Genomic DNA, 22,279 nt, shown 5'->3' with positions numbered 1-22,279 from the left:
AACATGTCTAGACACATCCATTTTTTTTGTCAGTTATTTTGAACCGGATGAAGTAAATCATTGTGGTGGCTAGCTCCATTTTAATGTTTCTTGGGAGTCACAAAATGGGAGTATAAAAGACTTGATCTTTATAGGTCTTCATTTTCTAGCAAAGCGATGACCACACCTCCACAAAAAGATGGTTGAAAGTGCATGGAGCCCCATGTGTGGTTTTGATAACTAATGACATTGTCTATGGACTAATGTTTTCCTTGAATTATATTTTTTAGGATTTGTCCTTAATCCTTTCTTGAACTATTTGTTGGCGTCAAGATTGAAATATGGAGAAAGTGAAGAAGATCATGTGATTCAAGCCCAATCTTGATCGCAGCCCACCTCTGATCCGGTCAAATTCTGGTGATAACAGATGGCCAAGTTATTCAAGGGGTGATCCTAAGAATGGTCACTTGGAAGTTGAGCCTATTCAAAGCATGTCTTGAAGAATGAGGCAATGGAGTGCGAGTTTAAGAATGAAGAAATGGTGTGTCTGCTCTCGCTCTCAGAATCTCCATCGTCATCTTCTCCCTAAAACCCAAGTTCATGATCCATGGGCATTGCCGAGGTGAACCCTCGTCACTCGCAGAACGTTCGGCCCTCACTTTCCTAGGAATATCTGGCCCCCGTGAAATCTGCAATGATTGGTTTTCATGGGTACCTATAAAAGGCCACTGACGAGGTGGCTCCTCGGCAATGCCCACCATGAGGGGCTTAGGGTCAGCGGAAGCCTACATGTTAGCACTAGACATCGGATACCAGACAAGCGGGAGGCAAGATTTACCCAGGTTCGGGGCCCTCGTAGAGGTAATACACTTACGTCATGCCTGTCTGATCTTGATTATGAGTGAAATTGATTACAATGGGGCACCCAAAGGACTACGTAGTGGTGTTCTCGCCGAGAGGCAAGGTGGCTAGGGTTTGGTGTATGCGTGAGAAGTTGAGAGAGAGAGATCTGGCAGCCCTCTCCTGGCCTTTATATAGGAGGCTAGGTCCCGAGAGTCCTATGCGGATTCAGTTACAATACAGATATATTCCATCTAATCTTCCCATACCTGATGTTTCCTTGCCCTGTACTTCAAGAAATCGTCTCATTCCATCTATTCACCGCGCAACCGACGTCTTGGACCTCCTTGGGCTACGGTGCTCCAGATGGGCCCCTGTTGGGCCAGACGAGGTAGGGCAATGTCGGGTACCCGAAGGGTAATGTCCACATCAGTAGGCCCCGAGTGACTGGCTCAAGCGAAGCTTCAGGTAGGGACTGAAGTTGACACCAGCCGATACTTTCCAATATATTGGGTCTTCAAAAGATACAAGCTTGGTAATCACCGAAGAGTTGAGTACGTGTAAAGGATGGAGTAACGAGCCCAGATTTACCCGGTAAATCGAGACTGGCACTACAAGAAAAGTTGCCATAGCCGACGAAGTTGAAGTCGCGTCGTGGTTGCTGCTGCACCATGCCCGACGATTTTTGCTATCATCCAAAACGTCGCGTATGGTGGCCCGGGACGTGGTGCATCACGAATTCTCGGGATCGCCGACCGAATCAACGCAAATCCGCACCGCCCGGGGATGTAGGGCCCAGATGGCAGCCTCTCTAGCATTGTTTTTTTTTCTCGATCGCGTCATCTCGTTCAATGCTCTCCGATCGAGCTGTTTACGATACATGATCATGGGTCCCGCATGCCATCCTCTATGAACGAAAATTCCTTCTTTTCTTGGATTTTTTTTGCCCCTGATTTCTGGCTACTTCCTTTTTCGTTTGATCCCGTGCCGCCTTGGAAACGTTGAGACCACTGCTGCAAAATGGGACCCGCATGTCATCCTCTATGTGCAATCAAGTTTCTTTTCTTGGAGTTTTTTTTGGCACCTGATATTTGGTCACTTGCCTTTTTCTTTCGATCCCGTGCCGTCTCTCAAACAGTGATACCGCTGCTGCTAAATGAGACCCGCATGTCATCCTCTATGTACTATAAAACTTTCTTTTCTTGGATTTTTTTGGCACCTGATATCTGGTCACTTGCCTTTTTCTTTCGATCATGTGCCGCCTCTCAAACGGTGATACCGCTGCTAGAAAATGGGACTCGCATGTCATCATCTATGTGCAATCAAGTTTCTTTTCTTGGAGTTATTTTTGGCACCTGATATTTGGTTACTTGCCTTTTTATTTCGATCCTGTGCCGCCTCTCAAACGGTGATACCGCTGCTGCTGAATGGGACCCGCATGTCATCCTATATGTACAATCAACTTTCTTTTCTTGGAGTTATTTTTGGCACCTGATATTTGGTCACTTGCCTTTTTCTTTCGATCACGTGCCGCCTCTCAAACGGTGATACCGCTGCTGCTAAATGGTACCTGCATGTCATCCTCTATGTACAATCAAGTTTCTTTTCTTGGAGTTTTTTTACCCCCTAATTTCTGGCTACTTTATTTTTATTTTGATCTCAAGCCACATTTGAAACGTTGAGACCGCTGCTGCAAAATGAGACCCGCATGTCATCCTCTATGTGCAATCAAGTTTCTTTTCTTGGAGTTTTTTTTGGCACCTGATATTTGGTCACTTGCCTTTTTCTTTCGGTCTCATGCCACCTTTGAAACGTTGAGTAACCTACTGGTTCATGGGACCCGCATATAATCCTCTATGTACAATAAAAGTTTATTTTCTTAGATTATTTTCACCCTCTGATTTTTGGCTATTTCCTTTTTCTTTCGATCTCTGCTGCCTTGCAAACGTTGAGAATGCTGCTGCCTCATTGGTCCCGCATGTCATCCTCTATGTACAATCAAGTTTCTTTTCTTTGATTATTTTTGGCTCTTGATATTTGGTCACTTGCCTTTTTCTTTCTATCTCATGCCGCCTTTGAAACGTTGAGTAAGCTGCTGCTAAATGGGACCCGCATGTCATCCTCTATGTGCAATCAAGTTTCTTTTCCTGGAGTTATTTTTGGCACCTGATATTTGGTCACTTGCCTTTTTCTTTCGATCCAGTGCCACGTTTGAAACGTTGACACTGCTGCTGCAAAATGGGACCCGCATGTCATTCTCTATGTACAATAAAATTTCTTTTCTTGGATTATTTTTGGCTCCTGATATTTGGTCACTTGCCTTTTTCTTTCGATCTGATGCCGCCTTTGAAAAGTTGAGACCGCTGCTACAAAATGGGACCCATATGTCATCCTCTATGTACAATAAAAAATTATTTTTGGCTCCTGATATTTGGTCACTTGCCTTTTCCTTTCGATCTCATGCCGCATTTGAAACGTCGAGGAACCTGCTGGCTCATGGAACCGCATGTCATCCTCTTTGTACTATAAAAATTTATTTTCTTCGATTTTTTCACCCTCTGATTTTTGGCTATTTCCTTTTTCTTTTGATCCCTTCTCGCCTTGGAAAGGTTGAGTAAGCTGCTGACTCATGGGACCCGCATGTCATCCTCTATGTACAATTAACTTTTTTTTTGGATTTTTTTGACCCCCTAATTTCTGGCTACTTTCTTTTTCTTTTGATCTCAAGCCGCATTTGAAACGTTGAGACCGCTGCTGCAAAAATGGGACCCTTATGTCATCCTCTATGTACAATAAAGTTTCTTTTCTTGGATTATTTTTGGCTCCTGATATTTGGTCACTTGTCTTTTTCTTTCGATCTCATGCCACCTTTGAAACGTTGAGGAACCTGCCGGCTCATGGGTCTCACATGTCAGCCTATATGAACAATAAACTTTTCCTTTCTTGGAGTTATTTTGACCCCTAATTTGTGGCTATTTTGCCTTTTTTATCCCGTGCCACCTTGGAAACGTTGAGGATGCTGCTGCCTCAAGGGTCCCGCGTGTTATCCTCTTAGAACGATAAATGTTTCTTTTCTTGCATTTTTTTACCAACTGATTTTTGGTTTATTTTTTCTTTCGATCCCATGCCGCCTTTAAAACATTGACGACGCTGCTGGCTCATGGGTCCCCGATATCAGCCTCCCCGTACAAGAAACATGTGACATCTTGATTATTTTGCAGACAATAAACAGTGTATTTCGCTCTAAGCTATTGCAAAGGGATAAATTAAATCTTTGTTTTTACATAAACAAACTTAGATGTTAAATCTCCTTGTTTTTTGTTTTTGCGAAGCATAGAACTTTCCTGTTTTGGAGTGGGCTAAAATTATACGAGTCAAAAGGGTTCCAGCAGGATAGTTCGAAGGCCCAGATGTCCAGATGCAGCCCAATTGAAATCTTTCTTTTCTTGGATTTTTTTGACCCCGTGCTGCGAAATGGGATCCGCATGTCACCCTCTATGTACAATAAAAGTTTTTTCTTGGATTATTTTTGGTACCTGATATTTAGTCACTTGCCTTTTTCTTTTGATCTCATGCCACATTTGAAACGTTGAGGAAGCTGCTGGTTCGTGGGTCCCGCAAGTCATCCTTTATGTAGAATAAAAGTTTCATGTCTTGGAATTATTTTTTACCCCTAATTTGGTCACTTGTCTTTTTCTTTCGATCTCATGCTGTCTCTGAAACGTTGAGTAAGCTGCTGGCTCATGGGACCCGCATGTCATCCTATTAATTATGTACAATAAAAGTTTCTTTTCTCAGATTATTTTTGGCTACTGATATTTGTCACTTGCCTTTTTCCTTCGATCTCATGCCGACTTTGAAACATTGAGACCGCTGATGTCTACGCACGCTTCTATTCCTGTAGACAGTGTTGGGCCTCCAAGAGCAAAGGTTTGTAGAACAGTAGCAAGTTTCCCTTAAGTGAATCACCCAAGGTTTATCGAACTCAGGGAGGTAGAGGTCAAAGATATCCCTCTCAAGCAACCCTGCAATTAAGATACAAGAAGTCTCTTGTGTCCCCAACACACCTAATACACTTGTCAGATGTATAGGTGCACTAGTTCGGCGAAGAGATAGTGAAATACAAATAATATGGATGATTATAAGTAGTAATTGCAATCTGAAATAAAAATGGCAACAAGCGAACATGTAGCAGAACTTGTTGGAAACGGTGTTTCAATGCTTAGAAACAAGGCCTAGGGATCATACTCTCACTAGTGGACACTCTCAACAATGATCACATAATTGAATAAATAAATGCTACTCTCAAACACTCTCTTGTTGGATAACAAACACCATTCATTGTGTATGGCTGCAAAAGCACACCTCAAGCCGGAGTAAACAAGCTCCACAACGTCATAAAGGAATCACACATGATGCGCACACTGTCACCATCACACCGTGGAGAGTGACTCCGGAGTTCATATTAAAGTAACCTCTAGAGTGCATAATAGACAAGAGTAACAATCTACATATTCAACTAGATTACAAAGCTCATGATCACATAAAGATCACACCATGGGAGAGAGAGATGAACCACATAGCTACCGGTAGAGCCCTCAGCCTCTGGGGAGAACTACTCCCTACTCATCATGGGAGACATCAACGGCGATGAAGATGGCGATGGAGTCGATGGAGATGGCTCCGGGGGAAATTCCCCGTCCCGGCAGGGTGCCGAAACAGACTTCTGTCCCCCGAATTAGGTTTTTTGGTGGCGGCGGAGCTACGGAACTCTTCTGGAGAAATCGTCGATCGTGCTAGGGTTTTCGCAGCAGGAGCTTTATATAGGCGAAAGGGCGGCGTGAGGGGGTGCCCGAGGGGCCCACCCCATAGGGCGGAGCCGCCCCCCTCCTGGCCGCGCCAGCTGATGGGGAGGAGGCCTTGGGCCTCCTCTGGCCTAGCCCTTCTGGCTCCGTGGGTCTTCTGGCGAAATAGAATTTCTGTGATTTTTCTGGATTTTTCCGAGCACTTTGGTTTTTGGGCCTTTTCTGCAATAAACAGACATAATAAACAGAAACTGACACCGTGGCATCTCGTTAATAGGTTAGTCCAATAAATGCCATAATATGATATAAAGTGCATATAAAACATGTAGCTATTGGCATAAAATTAGCATGGAACATAAGAAATTATAGATACGTTGGAGACGTATCAAGCATCCCCAAGCTTAGTTCCTACTCGCCCTCGAGTAGGTAAACGATAAAAAGAATAATTTCTGAAGTGACATGCTACCAACATAATCTTGATCAATACTATTGTAAAGCATATGAGATGAATGAAGTGACTCAAAGCAATGGTCTATAGTTTGCTAACAAAAAGATAATGACTAAACAACTGAATCATATAACAAAAACTTTTCGTGAATAGTACTTTCAAGACAAGCATCAAAAAGTCTTGCATAAGAGTTAACTCATAAAGCAATAGATTTTTAATAAAAGGTTTTGAAGCAACACAAAGGAAGATTTAAGTTTCAGCAATTGCCTTCAACTTTCAACATGCATATCTCATGGATAATTGTCAACACAAAGTAATATAATAAGTGCAATAAGTAAGCATGTAAGAATCAATGCACACAGTTGACACAAGTGTTTGCTTCTAAGATAGAAAGAAGTAGGTAAACTGACTTAACATAAAGTAAAACAAAGGCCCTTCGTAGAGGGAAGCAGGGATTAGATCATGTGCTAGAGCTTTTCAAGTTTTGAAATCATAAAGAGAGCATAAAAATAAAGTTTTGAGAGGTGTTTGTTGTTGTCAACGAATGGTAGTGGTGTCGAGGGTACTCCTCGGCAATGCCCTCCGATTGGGGCTTAGGGTTGATGGAATCCTGCAAGCTGACACGAGACATTGGTTCACAGACAAGCGGGGAGAGCGATTTACCAAGGTTCGGGGCACTCGATGAGGTAAAACCCTTACGTCCTACCTATCTGATCTTGATTATGAAGATATTGGGTTACAATGGGGTGCCGAATAGTTCGGTTGAGATCTCGTCGAGAGGCTAAGTGCTGCGGCGACCTAGCTCTAGACTTTTGGTGGCTAAGATTGATAAGATTGATTGTGTCCCTCGGCAGCCCCTCTCCTGGCCTTTATATAGGGGGGCAGGTCTCAAGAGGTCTAACCGAGTACGACTAGGTTTACAGTAGTTTTAAATCTAATCTTTCCTTGTTCGGCTGCTTCCTTGTCTTGCCCGCCAAGGAATCTTCTGGTGCGCCATCCAGGTGGCCCGTCTTGCCTCCAAGTGCCTTCATGGGCCTCCAACTAGATAATACAGGATAGAGCAATGTCGGTTACTGATACGTCTCCAACGTATCGATAATTTCTTATGTTCCATGCTTGTTTTATGACAATATCTACATGTTTTATACATACTTTATATCGTTTTGATGCATTTTCCGGAACTAACCTATTGACGAGATGCCGAAGTGCCAGTTCCTGTTTTCTGCTATTTTTGGTTTCAGAAATCCTAGTAAGGAAATATTCTCGGAATTGGACGAAATCAATGCCCAACATCTTATAATTCCACGAAGCTTCCAGAACACCCGAGAGGGACCAGAGGAGAGCCACAGGGGGCCCACACGTGTGCCCGGCGCGGCCAAGAGGGGGGCTGCGCTCCCCTATTGTGTGGCGGCCCCATAGCCCTTCCGACTCCGCCTCTTCGCCTATAAGAAGCCCCCTGACCTAAATCTTCGATACGAATAAGCCACGGTACGAGAAAAGTTCCAGAGCCGCCGCCATCGCGAAGCCAAGATCTGGGGGACAGGAGTCTCTGTTCCGGCACGCCGCCGGGACGGGGAAGTGCCCCCGGAATTGAAGGCATCTCCATCGACACCACCGCCATCTCCATCACCGCTGCTGTCTCCCATGAGGAGGGAGTAGTTCTCCATCGAGGCTAAGGGCTGTACCGGTAGCTATGTGGTTAATCTCTCTCCCATGTACTTCAATACAATGATCTCATGAGCTGCCTTACATGATTGAGATTCATATGATGAGCTTTGTATCACTATTAATCTATGTGCTACTCTAGTGATGTTATTAAAGTACTCTATTCCTCCTCCATGATGTAATGGTGACAGTGTGTGCATCATGTAGTACTTGGCGTAGTTTATGATTGTGATCTCTTGTAGATTATGAAGTTAACTATTACTATGATGGTATTGATGTGATCTATTCCTCCTTTCATAGTATGATGGTGACAGTGTGCATGTTATGTTAGTACTTGGTATAATTGCGTTGGTCTATCATGCACTCTAAGGTTATTTAAATATGAACATCGAATGTTGTGGAGCTTGTTAACTCCGGCATTGAGGTGCTCTTGTATCCCTACACAATTAGTGTTGTTCATCATCCAACAAGAGAGTGTAGAGTGGTTTTATTATGTGATAAATGTTGAGAGTGTCCACTAGTGAAAGTATGATCCCTAGGCCTTGTTTCCGAATAGAAAAGTCACACCACAAAGATTCCTATCTCCCACGTCAACTGCACACCAAAGAAGCATTTTACGTGCGCCGTTGTCACTGTTTATTTACTGTTCCACTGCATGTTTACTCGCTGCCATATTTTATTCAGATTGCTATTACCACTCATATACATCCATATTACTTGCATCTCACTATCTCTTCGCCGAACTAGTGCACCTATACATCTGACAAGTGTATTAGGTGTGTTGGGGACACAAGAGACTTCTTGTATCGTGATTGCAGGGTTGCTTGAGAGGGATATCTTTGACCTCTTCCTCCCTGAGTTCGATAAACCTTGGGTGATCCACTTAAGGGAAAACTTGCTGCTGTTCTACAAACCTCTGCTCTTGTAGGCCCAACACTGTCTACATGAAAAGAAGCGTGAGTAGACATCAAGCTATTTTCTGGCGCCGTTGCCGGGGAGGAAAGGTAAAAGGCACTCACACTCCGGTCCCAGGTAACTAAGTTATTTTCTGGTGCCGTTGTGCGTGCTCAAAGCTATTTCCTTTAGATCCTGCAATTGCATCTTTTTGTTTCTTGTTTTTATTTCACTAGTTAGGCATAATGGAAAGCAACATGGAGCTTTTTAATCTATTTCCTGAGTTAAGACATGGATTGTTTGCTGCGAAAATTAAAAAACCTATGGAACCTTATTTGCATGCTAGTAGCAATGATATTAGTATGAATGCTTTGAACACCATTGTTGCTAATGATATGGAAAATTCTAAGCTTGGGGAAGCTGGCTTTGATGAGCATGATATTTTTAGTCCCCCAAGCATTGAGGAGAAAATTTTCTTTGATGATACTTTGCGGCCTATTTATGATGATTATAATGAGAGTGGTCTTTTGGTGCCACCTACTATGGAGAGTAAATTTTATTATGATTATACTATGCCTCCTACACTTTATGAGAATAGTAATGATAGCTACTTTGTTGAATTTGCTCCCACTATTACTAATAAAATTGATTATGCTTATGTGGAGAGTAATAATTTTATGCATGAGACTCATGATAAGAATGCTTTATGTGATAGTTATATTGTTGAATTTGTTCATGATACTACTGAAAGTTATTATGAGAGAGGGAAACATGGTTATATGCATCTTAATAATATTAAGTCTCCCCTCTTTATGTTGAGAATCTTGAAGTTACACTTGTTTTATCTTCCTATGCTTGTCACTTTGCTCTTCATGAACTTGTTTATTTACAAGATTCCTTTTCATAGGAAGTGGGTTAGACTTAAAATTGTTTCATACTTTCTTTTTGATGCTCTCTTTTGCTTCAACTCTTATTTCTTGGGAGTGCATCATTAAAATCACTGAGCCCATCTTAATGGCTATAAAGAAAGCACTTCTTGGGAGATAGCCCATGTTTTTATTTTACTACAGCAATTTTTGTTTTATATTTGTGTCTTGGAAGTTGTTACTACTGTAGCAACATCTCCTTATCTTATTTTATTGCATTTGTTGTGCCAAGTAAAGTCTTTGATAGTAGGGTTGATACTAGATTTGGATTACTGCGCAGAAACAGATTTCTGTCTGTCACGAACTTGGGCAGTGTTCTCTGTAGGTAACTCAGAAAAATCTGCCAATTTACGTGCGTGATCCTCAGATATGTACGCAACTTTCATTCAATTTGAGAATTTTCATCTGAGCAAGTCCAGTGCCTCTAAAAAATTCGTCTTTATGGACTGTTCTGTTTTGACAGATTCTGCCTTTTATTTCGCATTGCCTCTTTTGCTATGTTGGATGGATTTCTTTGTTCAATTGACTTCCAGTAGCTTTGTGCAATTTCCAGAAGTATTAAGAATGATTGTGTCACCTCTGAACATGTGAATTTTGATTATTCACTAACCCTCTAATGAGTTTGTTTTGAGTTTGGTGTGGAGAAAGTTTTCAAGGGTCAAGAGAGGAGGATGATACAATATGATCAAGAAGAGTGAAAGCTCTAAGCTTGGGATGCCCCCGTGGTTCATCCCTGCATATTTCAAGAAGACTCAAGCATCTAAGCTTGGGGATGCCCAAGGCATCCCCTTCTTCATCGACAACATTATCAGGTTCCTCTAGTGAAACTATATTTTTATTTAAATCACATCTTATGTGCTTTACTTGGAGCGTCTGTTTGCTTTTGTTTTTGTTTTGTTTGAATAAAGTTGGATCCTAGCATTCATTGTGTGGGAGAGAGACACGCTCCGCTTTTGCATATGGACAAATATGTCCTTAGCTTTACTCATAATGTTCATGGCGAAGGTTGAAACTGCTTCATTAATTGTTATATGGTTGGAAACAGAAAATGCTACATGTGGTAAATGGTATAATGTCTTGAATAATTTGATACTTGGCAATTGTTGTTCTCATGATTAAGCTCTTGCATCATATACTTTGCACCTATTAGTGAAGAAATACATAGAGCTTGCTAAAATTTGGTTTGCATGATTGGTCTCTCTAAAGTCTAGATATTTTCTAGTAAGGGTTTGAACAACAAGGAGGACGGTGTAGAGTTTTATAATGCTTGCAATATGTTCTTATGTGAGTTTTGCTGTACCGGTTCATACTTGTGTTTTGCTTCAAATAACCTTGCTAGCCTAAGCCTTGTATTGAGAGGGAATACTTCTCGTGCATCCAAAATCCTTGAGCCAAAAACTATGCCATTTGTGTCCACCATACCTACCTACTACATGGTATTTTCTGCCATTCCAAAGTAAATTGCTTGAGTGCTACCTTTAAATTTCTATCCTTTGTCTTTGCAATATATAGCTCATGGGAAAAATAGCCTAAAAACTATCGTGGTATTGAATATGTACTTATGTATCTTATTTCTTATTAAGTTGCTTGTTGTGCGATAACCATGTTCCTGGGGACGCCATCAACTATCTTTGTTGAATATCATGTGAGTTGCTATGCATGTTCGTCTTGTCTGAAGTAAGGGCGATTTACCATGAGTTGAATGGTTTGAGCATGCATATTGTTAGAGAAGAACATTGGGCCGCTAACTAAAGCCATGATCCATGGTGGAAGTTTCAGTTTTGGACAACAATCCTCAATCTCTTATGAGAATATTATTTGTTGCTGAATGCTTATGCATTAAAGAGGAGTCCATTATCTGTTGTCTATGTTGTCCCGGTATGGATGTCTAAGTTGACAATAATCAAAAGCGAGAAATCCAATGCGAGCTTTCTCCTTAGACCTTTGTACAGGCGGCATAGAGGTACCCCTTTGTGATACTTGGTTAAAACATATGTATTGCAGTGATAATCCAGGTAATCCGAGCTAATTAGGACAAGGTGCGGGCACTATTGGTAATCTATGCATGAGGCTTGCAACTTGTAGGATATAATTTACATAATACATATGCTTTATTACTACCGTTGACAAAATTGTTTCTTGTTTTCAAAATAAAAGCTCTATCACAAATATAGCAATCGATGCTTCCCTCTTTGAAGGGCCTTTCTTCTACTTTTATGTTGAGTCAGTCTACCTATTTCCTTCCACCTCAAGAAGCAAACACTTGTGTTAACTGTGCATTGATTCTTACATACTTGCATATTTGCATTCATCATATTTCTCTGTATTGACAACTATCCATGAGATATACATGTTACAAGTTGAAAGCAACTGCTGAAACTTATATCTTCCTTTGTGTTGTTTCAATGCCTTTACTTTGAATCTATTGCTTTATGAGTTAACTTTTATGCAAAACTTATTGATGCTTGTCTTGAAAGTACTATTCATGAAAAGTCTTTTCTATATGATTCAGTTGTTTAATCATTGTCTTTACCATTGCTTTGAATCGTTGCATTCATCTCATATGCTTTACAATAGTATGATCGAGATTATGTTGGTAGCATGTCACTTCAGAAATTATTCTTTTATCGTTTAGCTACTCGAGGACGAGTAGGAACTAAGCTTGGGGATGCTGATACGTCTCCAACGTATCGATAATTTCTTATGTTCCATGCTTGTTTTATGACAATATCTACATGTTTTATACATACTTTATATCGTTTTGATGCATTTTCCGGAACTAACCTATTGACGAGATGCCAAAGTGCCAGTTCCTGTTTTCTGCTGTTTTTGGTTTCAGAAATCCTAGTAAGGAAATATTCTCGGAATTGGACGAAATCAACGCCCAGCATCTTATAATTCCACGAAGCTTCCAGAACACCCGAGAGGGACCAGAGGAGAGCCACAGGGGGCCCACACGTGTGCCCGGCGCGGCCAAGAGGGGGGCTGCGCTCCCCTATTTTGTGGCAGCCCCGTAGCCCTTCCGACTCCGCCTCTTCGCCTATAAGAAGCCCCCTGACCTAAATCTTCGATACGAATAAGCCACGGTACGAGAAAAGTTCCAGAGCCGCCGCCATCGCGAAGCCAAGATCTGGGGGACAGGAGTCTCTGTTCCGGCACGCCGCCGGGACGGGGAAGTGCCCCCGGAATTGAAGGCATCTCCATCGACACCACCGCCATCTCCATCACCGCTGCTGTCTCCCATGAGGAGGGAGTAGTTCTCCATCGAGGCTAAGGGCTGTACCGGTAGCTATGTGGTTAATCTCTCTCCCATGTACTTCAATACAATGATCTCATGAGCTGCCTTACATGATTGAGATTCATATGATGAGCTTTGTATCACTATTAATCTATGTGCTACTCTAGTGATGTTATTAAAGTACTCTATTCCTCCTCCATGATGTAATGGTGACAAAGGTGTGCATCATGTAGTACTTGGCGTAGTTTATGATTGTGATCTCTTGTAGATTATGAAGTTAACTATTACTATGATGGTATTGATGTGATCTATTCCTCCTTTCATAGTATGATGGTGACAGTGTGCATGTTATGTTAGTACTTGGTATAATCGCGTTGGTCTATCATGCACTCTAAGGTTATTTAAATATGAACATCGAATGTTGTGGAGCTTGTTAACTCCGGCATTGAGGTGCTCTTGTATCCCTACACAATTAGTGTTGTTTATCATCCAACAAGAGAGTGTAGAGTGGTTTTATTATGTGATAAATGTTGAGAGTGTCCACTAGTGAAAGTATGATCCCTAGGCCTTGTTTCCGAATAGAAAAGTCACACCACAAAGATTCCTATCTCCCACGTCAACTGCACGCCAGCAAGCATTTTCTGGCGCCGTTGTCACTGTTTATTTACTGTTCCACTGCATGTTTACTCGCTGCCATATTTTATTCAGATTGCTATTACCACTCATATACATCCATATTACTTGCATCTCACTATCTCTTCGCCGAACTAGTGCACCTATACATCTGACAAGTGTATTAGGTGTGTTGGGGACACAAGAGACTTCTTGTATCGTGATTGCAGGGTTGCTTGAGAGGGATATCTTTGACCTCTTCCTCCCTGAGTTCGATAAACCTTGGGTGATCCACTTAAGGGAAAACTTGCTGCTGTTCTACAAACCTCTGCTCTTGTAGGCCCAACACTGTCTACATGAAAAGAAGCGTGAGTAGACATCAAGCTATTTTCTGGCGCCGTTGCCGGGGAGGAAAGGTAAAAGGCACTCACACTCCGGTCCCAGGTAACTAAGTTATTTTCTGGTGCCGTTGTGCGTGCTCAAAGCTATTTCCTTTAGATCCTGCAATTGCATCTTTTTGTTTCTTGTTTTTATTTCACTAGTTAGGCATAATGGAAAGCAACATGGAGCTTTTTAATCTATTTCCTGAGTTAAGACATGGATTGTTTGCTGCGAAAATTAAAAAACCTATGGAACCTTATTTGCATGCTAGTAGCAATGATATTAGTATGAATGCTTTGAACACCATTGTTGCTAATGATATGGAAAATTCTAAGCTTGGGGAAGCTGGCTTTGATGAGCATGATATTTTTAGTCCCCCAAGCATTGAGGAGAAAATTTTCTTTGATGATACTTTATGCCTATTTATGATGATTATAATGAGAGTGGTCTTTTGGTGCCACCTACTATGGAGAGTAAATTTTATTATGATTATACTATGCCTCCTACACTTTATGAGAATAGTAATGATAGCTACTTTGTTGAATTTGCTCCCACTATTACTAATAAAATTGATTATGCTTATGTGGAGAGTAATAATTTTATGCATGAGACTCATGATAAGAATGCTTTATGTGATAGTTATATTGTTGAATTTGTTCATGATACTACTGAAAGTTATTATGAGAGAGGGAAACATGGTTATATGCATCTTAATAATATTAAGTCTCCCCTCTTTATGTTGAGAATCTTGAAGTTACACTTGTTTTATCTTCCTATGCTTGTCACTTTGCTCTTCATGAACTTGTTTATTTACAAGATTCCTTTTCATAGGAAGTGGGTTAGACTTAAAATTGTTTCATACTTTCTTTTTGATGCTCTCTTTTGCTTCAACTCTTATTTCTTGGGAGTGCATCATTAAAATCACTGAGCCCATCTTAATGGCTATAAAGAAAGCACTTCTTGGGAGATAACCCATGTTTTTATTTTACTACAGCAATTTTTGTTTTATATTTGTGTCTTGGAAGTTGTTACTACTGTAGCAACATCTCCTTATCTTATTTTATTGCATTTGTTGTGCCAAGTAAAGTCTTTGATAGTAGGGTTGATACTAGATTTGGATTACTGCGCAGAAACAGATTTCTGTCTGTCACGAACTTGGGCAGTGTTCTCTGTAGGTAACTCAAAAAAATCTACCAATTTACGTGCGTGATCCTCAGATATGTACGCAACTTTCATTCAATTTGAGAATTTTCATCTGAGCAAGTCCAGTGCCTCTAAAAAATTCGTCTTTATGGACTGTTCTGTTTTGACAGATTCTGCCTTTTATTTCGCATTGCCTCTTTTGCTATGTTGGATGGATTTCTTTGTTCAATTGACTTCCAGTAGCTTTGTGCAATGTCCAGAAGTATTAAGAATGATTGTGTCACCTCTGAACATGTGAATTTTGATTATTCACTAACCCTCTAATGAGTTTGTTTTGAGTTTGGTGTGGAGAAAGTTTTCAAGGGTCAAGAGAGGAGGATGATACAATATGATCAAGAAGAGTGAAAGCTCTAAGCTTGGGGATGCCCCCGTGGTTCATCCCTGCATATTTCAAGAAGACTCAAGCATCTAAGCTTGGGGATGCCCAAGGCATCCCCTTCTTCATCGACAACATTATCAGGTTCCTCTAGTGAAACTATATTTTTATTTCGTCACATCTTATGTGCTTTACTTGGAGCGTCTGTTTGCTTTTGTTTTTGTTTTGTTTGAATAAAGTTGGATCCTAGCATTCATTGTGTGGGAGAGAGACACGCTCCGCTTTTGCATATGGACAAATATGTCCTTAGCTTTACTCATAATGTTCATGGCGAAGGTTGAAACTGCTTCATTAATTGTTATATGGTTGGAAACAGAAAATGCTACATGTGGTAAATGGTATAATGTCTTGAATAATTTGATACTTGGCAATTGTTGTTCTCATGATTAAGCTCTTGCATCATATACTTTGCACCTATTAGTGAAGAAATACATAGAGCTTGCTAAAATTTGGTTTGCATGATTGGTCTCTCTAAAGTCTAGATATTTTCTAGTAAGGGTTTGAACAACAAGGAGGACGGTGTAGAGTTTTATAATGCTTGCAATATGTTCTTATGTGAGTTTTGCTGTACCGGTTCATACTTGTGTTTTGCTTCAAATAACCTTGCTAGCCTAAGCCTTGTATTGAGAGGGAATACTTCTCGTGCATCCAAAATCCTTGAGCCAAAAACTATGCCATTTGTGTCCACCATACCTACCTACTACATGGTATTTTCTGCCATTCCAAAGTAAATTGCTTGAGTGCTACCTTTAAATTTCTATCCTTTGTCTTTGCAATATATAGCTCATGGGAAAAATAGCCTAAAAACTATCGTGGTATTGAATATGTACTTATGTATCTTATTTCTTATTAAGTTGCTTGTTGTGCGATAACCATGTTCCTGGGGACGCCATCAACTATCTTTGTTGAATATCATGTGAGTTGCTATGCATGTTCGCCTTGTCTGAAGTAAGGGCGATTTACCATGAGTTGAATGGTTTGAGCATGCATATTGTTAGAGAAGAACATTGGGCCGCTAACTAAAGCCATGATCCATGGTGGAAGTTTCAGTTTTGGACAACAATCCTCAATCTCTTATGAGAATATTATTTGTTGCTGAATGCTTATGCATTAAAGAGGAGTCCATTATCTGTTGTCTATGTTGTCCCGGTATGGATGTCTAAGTTGACAATAATCAAAAGCGAGAAATCCAATGCGAGCTTTCTCCTTAGACCTTTGTACAAAGTGCATAGAGGTACCCCTTTGTGATACTTGGTTAAAACATATGTATTGCAGTGATAATCCAGGTAATCCGAGCTAATTAGGACAAGGTGCGGGCACTATTGGTAATCTATGCATGAGGCTTGCAACTTGTAGGATATAATTTACATAATACATATGCTTTATTACTACCGTTGACAAAATTGTTTCTTGTTTTCAAAATAAAAGCTCTATCACAAATATAGCAATCGATGCTTCCCTCTTTGAAGGGCCTTTCTTCTACTTTTATGTTGAGTCAGTCTACCTATTTCCTTCCACCTCAAGAAGCAAACACTTGTGTTAACTGTGCATTGATTCTTACATACTTGCATATTTGCATTCATCATATTTCTCTGTATTGACAACTATCCATGAGATATACATGTTACAAGTTGAAAGCAACTGCTGAAACTTATATCTTCCTTTGTGTTGTTTCAATGCCTTTACTTTGAATCTATTGCTTTATGAGTTAACTTTTATGCAAAACTTATTGATGCTTGTCTTGAAAGTACTATTCATGAAAAGTCTTTTCTATATGATTCAGTTGTTTAATCATTGTCTTTACCATTGCTTTGAATCGTTGCATTCATCTCATATGCTTTACAATAGTATGATCGAGATTATGTTGGTAGCATGTCACTTCAGAAATTATTCTTTTATCGTTTAGCTACTCGAGGACGAGTAGGAACTAAGCTTGGGGATGCTGATACGTCTCCAACGTATCGATAATTTCTTATGTTCCATGCTTGTTTTATGACAATATCTACATGTTTTATACATACTTTATATCGTTTTGATGCATTTTCCGGAACTAACCTATTGACGAGATGCCGAAGTGCCAGTTCCTGTTTTCTGCTGTTTTTGGTTTCAGAAATCCTAGTAAGGAAATATTCTCGGAATTGGACGAAATCAACGCCCAGCATCTTATAATTCCACGAAGCTTCCAGAACACCCGAGAGGGACCAGAGGAGAGCCACAGGGGGCCCACACGTGTGCCCGGCGCGGCCAAGAGGGGGGCTGCGCTCCCCTATTTTGTGGCAGCCCCGTAGCCCTTCCGACTCCGCCTCTTCGCCTATAAGAAGCCCCCTGACCTAAATCTTCGATACGAATAAGCCACGGTACGAGAAAAGTTCCAGAGCCGCCGCCATCGCGAAGCCAAGATCTGGGGGACAGGAGTCTCTGTTCCGGCACGCCGCCGGGACGGGGAAGTGCCCCCGGAATTGAAGGCATCTCCATCGACACCACCGCCATCTCCATCACCGCTGATGTCTCCCATGAGGAGGGAGTAGTTCTCCATCGAGGCTAAGGGCTGTACCGGTAGCTATGTGGTTAATCTCTCTCCCATGTACTTCAATACAATGATCTCATGAGCTGCCTTACATGATTGAGATTCATATGATGAGCTTTGTATCACTATTAATCTATGTGCTACTCTAGTGATGTTATTAAAGTACTCTATTCCTCCTCCATGATGTAATGGTGACAGTGTGTGCATCATGTAGTACTTGGCGTAGTTTATGATTGTGATCTCTTGTAGATTATGAAGTTAACTATTACTATGATGGTATTGATGTGATCTATTCCTCCTTTCATAGTATGATGGTGACAGTGTGCATGCTATGTTAGTACTTGGTATAATTGCGTTGGTCTATCATGCACTCTAAGGTTATTTAAATATGAACATCGAATGTTGTGGAGCTTGTTAACTCCGGCATTGAGGTGCTCTTGTAGCCCTACACAATTAGTGGTGTTTATCATCCAACAAGAGAGTGTAGAGTGGTTTTATTATGTGATAAATGTTGAGAGTGTCCACTAGTGAAAGTATGATCCCTAGGCCTTGTTTCCGAATAGAAAAGTCACACCACAAAGATTCCTATCTCCCACGTCAACTGCACGCCAGCAAGCATTTTCTGGCGCCGTTGTCACTGTTTATTTATTGTTCCACTGCATGTTTACTCGCTGTCATATTTTATTCAGATTGCTATTACCACTCATATACATCCATATTACTTGCATCTCACTATCTCTTCGCCGAACTAGTGCACCTATACATCTGACAAGTGTATTAGGTGTGTTGGGGACACAAGAGACTTCTTGTATCGTGATTGCAGGGTTGCTTGAGAGGGATATCTTTGGCCACTTCCTCCCTGAGTTCGATAAACCTTGGGTCATCCACTTAAGGGAAAACTTGCAGCTGTTCTACAAACCTCTGCTCTTGGAGGCCCAACACTGTCTACAGGAAAAGAAGCGTGAGTAGACATCAGTTACCCGAAGGGTAATGCCCACGTCAGTAGCCCGTGAGTGTCTAGCCGAACATAGTTCGAGTAGAGACTGAAGCTTGCCTCCTTTTAATGTTCTTCTCCTTGATTGTTCTTGTTCATCTTGAATCAACATCATCTTCTTTCTGTCGGGTGCGCGTCAGCGCTCCCGATGGGAGTAGCCCCCGAGTCTAGGTACGGATGCTTGCAATCCGTGCGTAGACTCAAGTTGTACCACTCGAACGTTTTGCTCTACCGAAGTTTTTCTGCAAGTCTTCATAGATCATCCGATATATTTTCCGCATGCAAGGGATAATGAGTAACGTGCCCAACTTTTGCTGGTTAACTACCGATGGCAAAACAACGTTACCCTACGCAGAATCAAGTCCCCGGGCATGATCCTGGAGTGCAAAAAGGTTCTGTCGGGTGCGCGTCACGCGCTCCCGATGGGAGTAGCCCCCGAGTCTGAGCGCGGGTGTTTGCAACCGGGTGCAGACTCGAGCTGATTAGTCAACTTTTTCTTCAGTCTTTTTTTACTTCGACTCCTCATTCTGTCAGGTGCACGTCATTGCTCCCGATGGGAGTAGCCCCCGAGTCTAAGTGCAGATGCCTCGCAATCTGCGCATAGACTCAAGTTCACCAACCGATACCTTTTTATTCCTTCGAGTGCTTCGAGCATTCTTCACGACGTCATCGATGACGTTTTACTGACATCTTAATTTTGACTGATAAGACGCAACCCGCTGGGCCCATCCTTTCTCTGTCTGGCCCTATTTTTAAGAAATATCCGCCCTTCTCGCGCAGTTACCAAGGCGGCTCCTCGATTCCCGCAATCATCAATGGAAAAAGGTCCACTTAATGAACTGGCACAATGACACGTGCCCACGCAGCCCTCAAGTTTTTTCCTCTCTTAAAAGCTTCAAAGAACGAAGATCTCTAATCTTCTCCCACATTTGCCGTAGCATCTTCTTGTCCTTCTTCTTCTTCTTCCTTTCTTCGCAACCGCTGCGCCGCCATGATACGTCTCCAACGTATCTATAATTTCTTATGTTCCATGCTACTTTATTGATGATACACACATGTTTTATACACACTTTATGTCATATTTATGCATTTTCTGGCACTAACCTATTAACAAGATGCCGAAGAGCCAGTTGCTATTTTCTGCTGTTTTTGGTTTCAGAAATCCTAGTAAGGAAATATTCTCGGAATTGGACGAAATCAACGCCCAGGGTCTTATTTTTCCACGAAGCTTCCAGAAGTCCGAAAGGGAAACGAAGTGGGGCGACGAGGCAGCGACACGCCAGGGCAGCGCTGCCCAGGCCCTGGCCACGCGGCCCTGTCGTGTGGGCCCCTCGTGACGCCCCCTGACCTACCCTTCCGCCTACATATAGCCTTCGTCGAGAAAACCCCAGTACCGAGAGCCACGATACGGAAAACCTTCCAGAGACGCCGCCGCCGCCAATCCCATCTCGGGGGATTCAGGAGATCGCCTCCGGCACCCTGCCGGAGAGGGGAATCATCTCCCGGAGGACTCTTCAACGCCATGATCGCCTCCGGAGTAATGTGTGAGTAGTTCACCCCTGGACTATGGGTCCATAGCAGTACCTAGATGGTTGTCTTCTCCTCATTGTGCTATCATTGTCGGATCTTGTGAGCTGCCTATCATGATCAAGATCATCTATTTGTAATGCTACATGTTGCGTTTGTTGGGATCCGATGAATATGGAATACTATGTTATGTTGATTATCAATCTATCATCTATGTGTTGTTTATGATCTTGCATGCTCTCCGTTGCTAGTAGAGGCTCTGGCCAAGTCGTTACTTGTAACTCCAAGAGGGAGTATTTATGCTCGATAGTGGGTTCATGCCTCCATTAAATCTGGGACAAGGATGAAAGTTCTAAGGTTGTGGATGTGCTGTTGCCACTAGGGATAAAACATCAATGCTTTGTCTAAGGATATTTGTGTTGATTACATTACGCACCATACTTAATGCAATTGTCTGTTGTTTGCAACTTAATACTTAAAGGGGATCAGATGCTAACCTGAAGGTGGACTTTTTAGGCATAGATGCATGCTGGATAGCGGTCTATGTACTTTGTCGTAATGCCCAATTAAATCTCACACTACTCATCATAATATGTATGTGAATTGTCATACCATCTCTATTTGTCAATTGCCCAACTGTAATTTGTTCACCCAACATACTATTTCTTATCGGAGAGACACCACTAGTGAACTGTGGACCCCGGTCCATTCTTTACATCGAATACAATCTAATGCAAACATTGTTCTTACTGTTCTTTGAAAACATCATCATCCACACTATACATCTAATCCTTTGTTACAGCAAGCCGGTGAGATTGACAACCTCACTGTCACGTTGGGGCCAAGTATTTTGGTTGTGTTGTGCAGGTTCCACGTTGGCGCTGGAATCCCTGGTGTTGCGCCGCACTACACTCCGCCACCATCAACCTTCAACGTGCTTCTTGGCTCCTATTGGTTCGATAAACCTTGGTTTTTTTACTGAGGGAAACTTGCCGTTGTACGCATCACACCTTCCTCTTGGGGTTCCCAACGGACGCGTGTTGTACGCGTATCAAGGCTAAATTTATGGCGCCGTTGCCGGGGAGATCAAGACACCCTGCAAGGGGAGTCTCCACTTCAAATCTTTTTACTTTGTTTTTGTCTTGCTTTATTTTATTTACTACTTTGTTTGCTGCATTATATCAAAATACAAAAAAATTAGTTACTTGCTTTACTTTATTTACTATCTTGTTTGCGTTCTCCATATTAAAAACACAAAAAAATTAGTTACTTGCATTTAGTTTATCTAGTTTGCTTTATTTACTATTGCTAAAATGGGTACTCCTGAAAATACTAAGTTGTGTGACTTCACTAGCACAAATAATAATGATTTCTTATGCACACCTATTGCTCCACCTGCTACTACAGCAGAATTCTTTGAAATTAAACCTGCTTTACTAAATCTTGTTATGGGAGAGCAATTTTCTGGTGTTAGTTCCGATGATGCTGCTGCCCATCTTAATAATTTTGTTGAACTATGTGAAATGCAAAAGTATAAGGATGTAGATGGTGACATTATAAAATTAAAATTGTTTCCTTTCTCATTAAGAGGAAGAGCTAAAGATTGGTTGCTATCTTTGCCTAAGAATAGTATTGATTCATGGACTAAATGTAAGGATGCTTTCATTGGTAGATATTATCCTCCTGCTAAAATTATATCTCTGAGAAGTAGCATAATGAATTTTAAGAAATTGGATAATGAGCATGTTGCCCAAGCATGGGAAAGAATGAAATCTTTGGTTAAAAATTGCCCAACCCATGGACTGACTACTTGGATGATCATCCAAACCTTTTATGCAGGATTGAATTTTTCTTCGCGGAACCT

The sequence above is a fragment of the Lolium perenne genome, chromosome 2 (genome assembly GCF_019359855.2).
Source record: "Lolium perenne isolate Kyuss_39 chromosome 2, Kyuss_2.0, whole genome shotgun sequence".
NCBI classification, from domain to species: Eukaryota; Viridiplantae; Streptophyta; class Magnoliopsida; order Poales; family Poaceae; genus Lolium; species Lolium perenne.
This window is presented reverse-complemented; position numbering follows the sequence as displayed.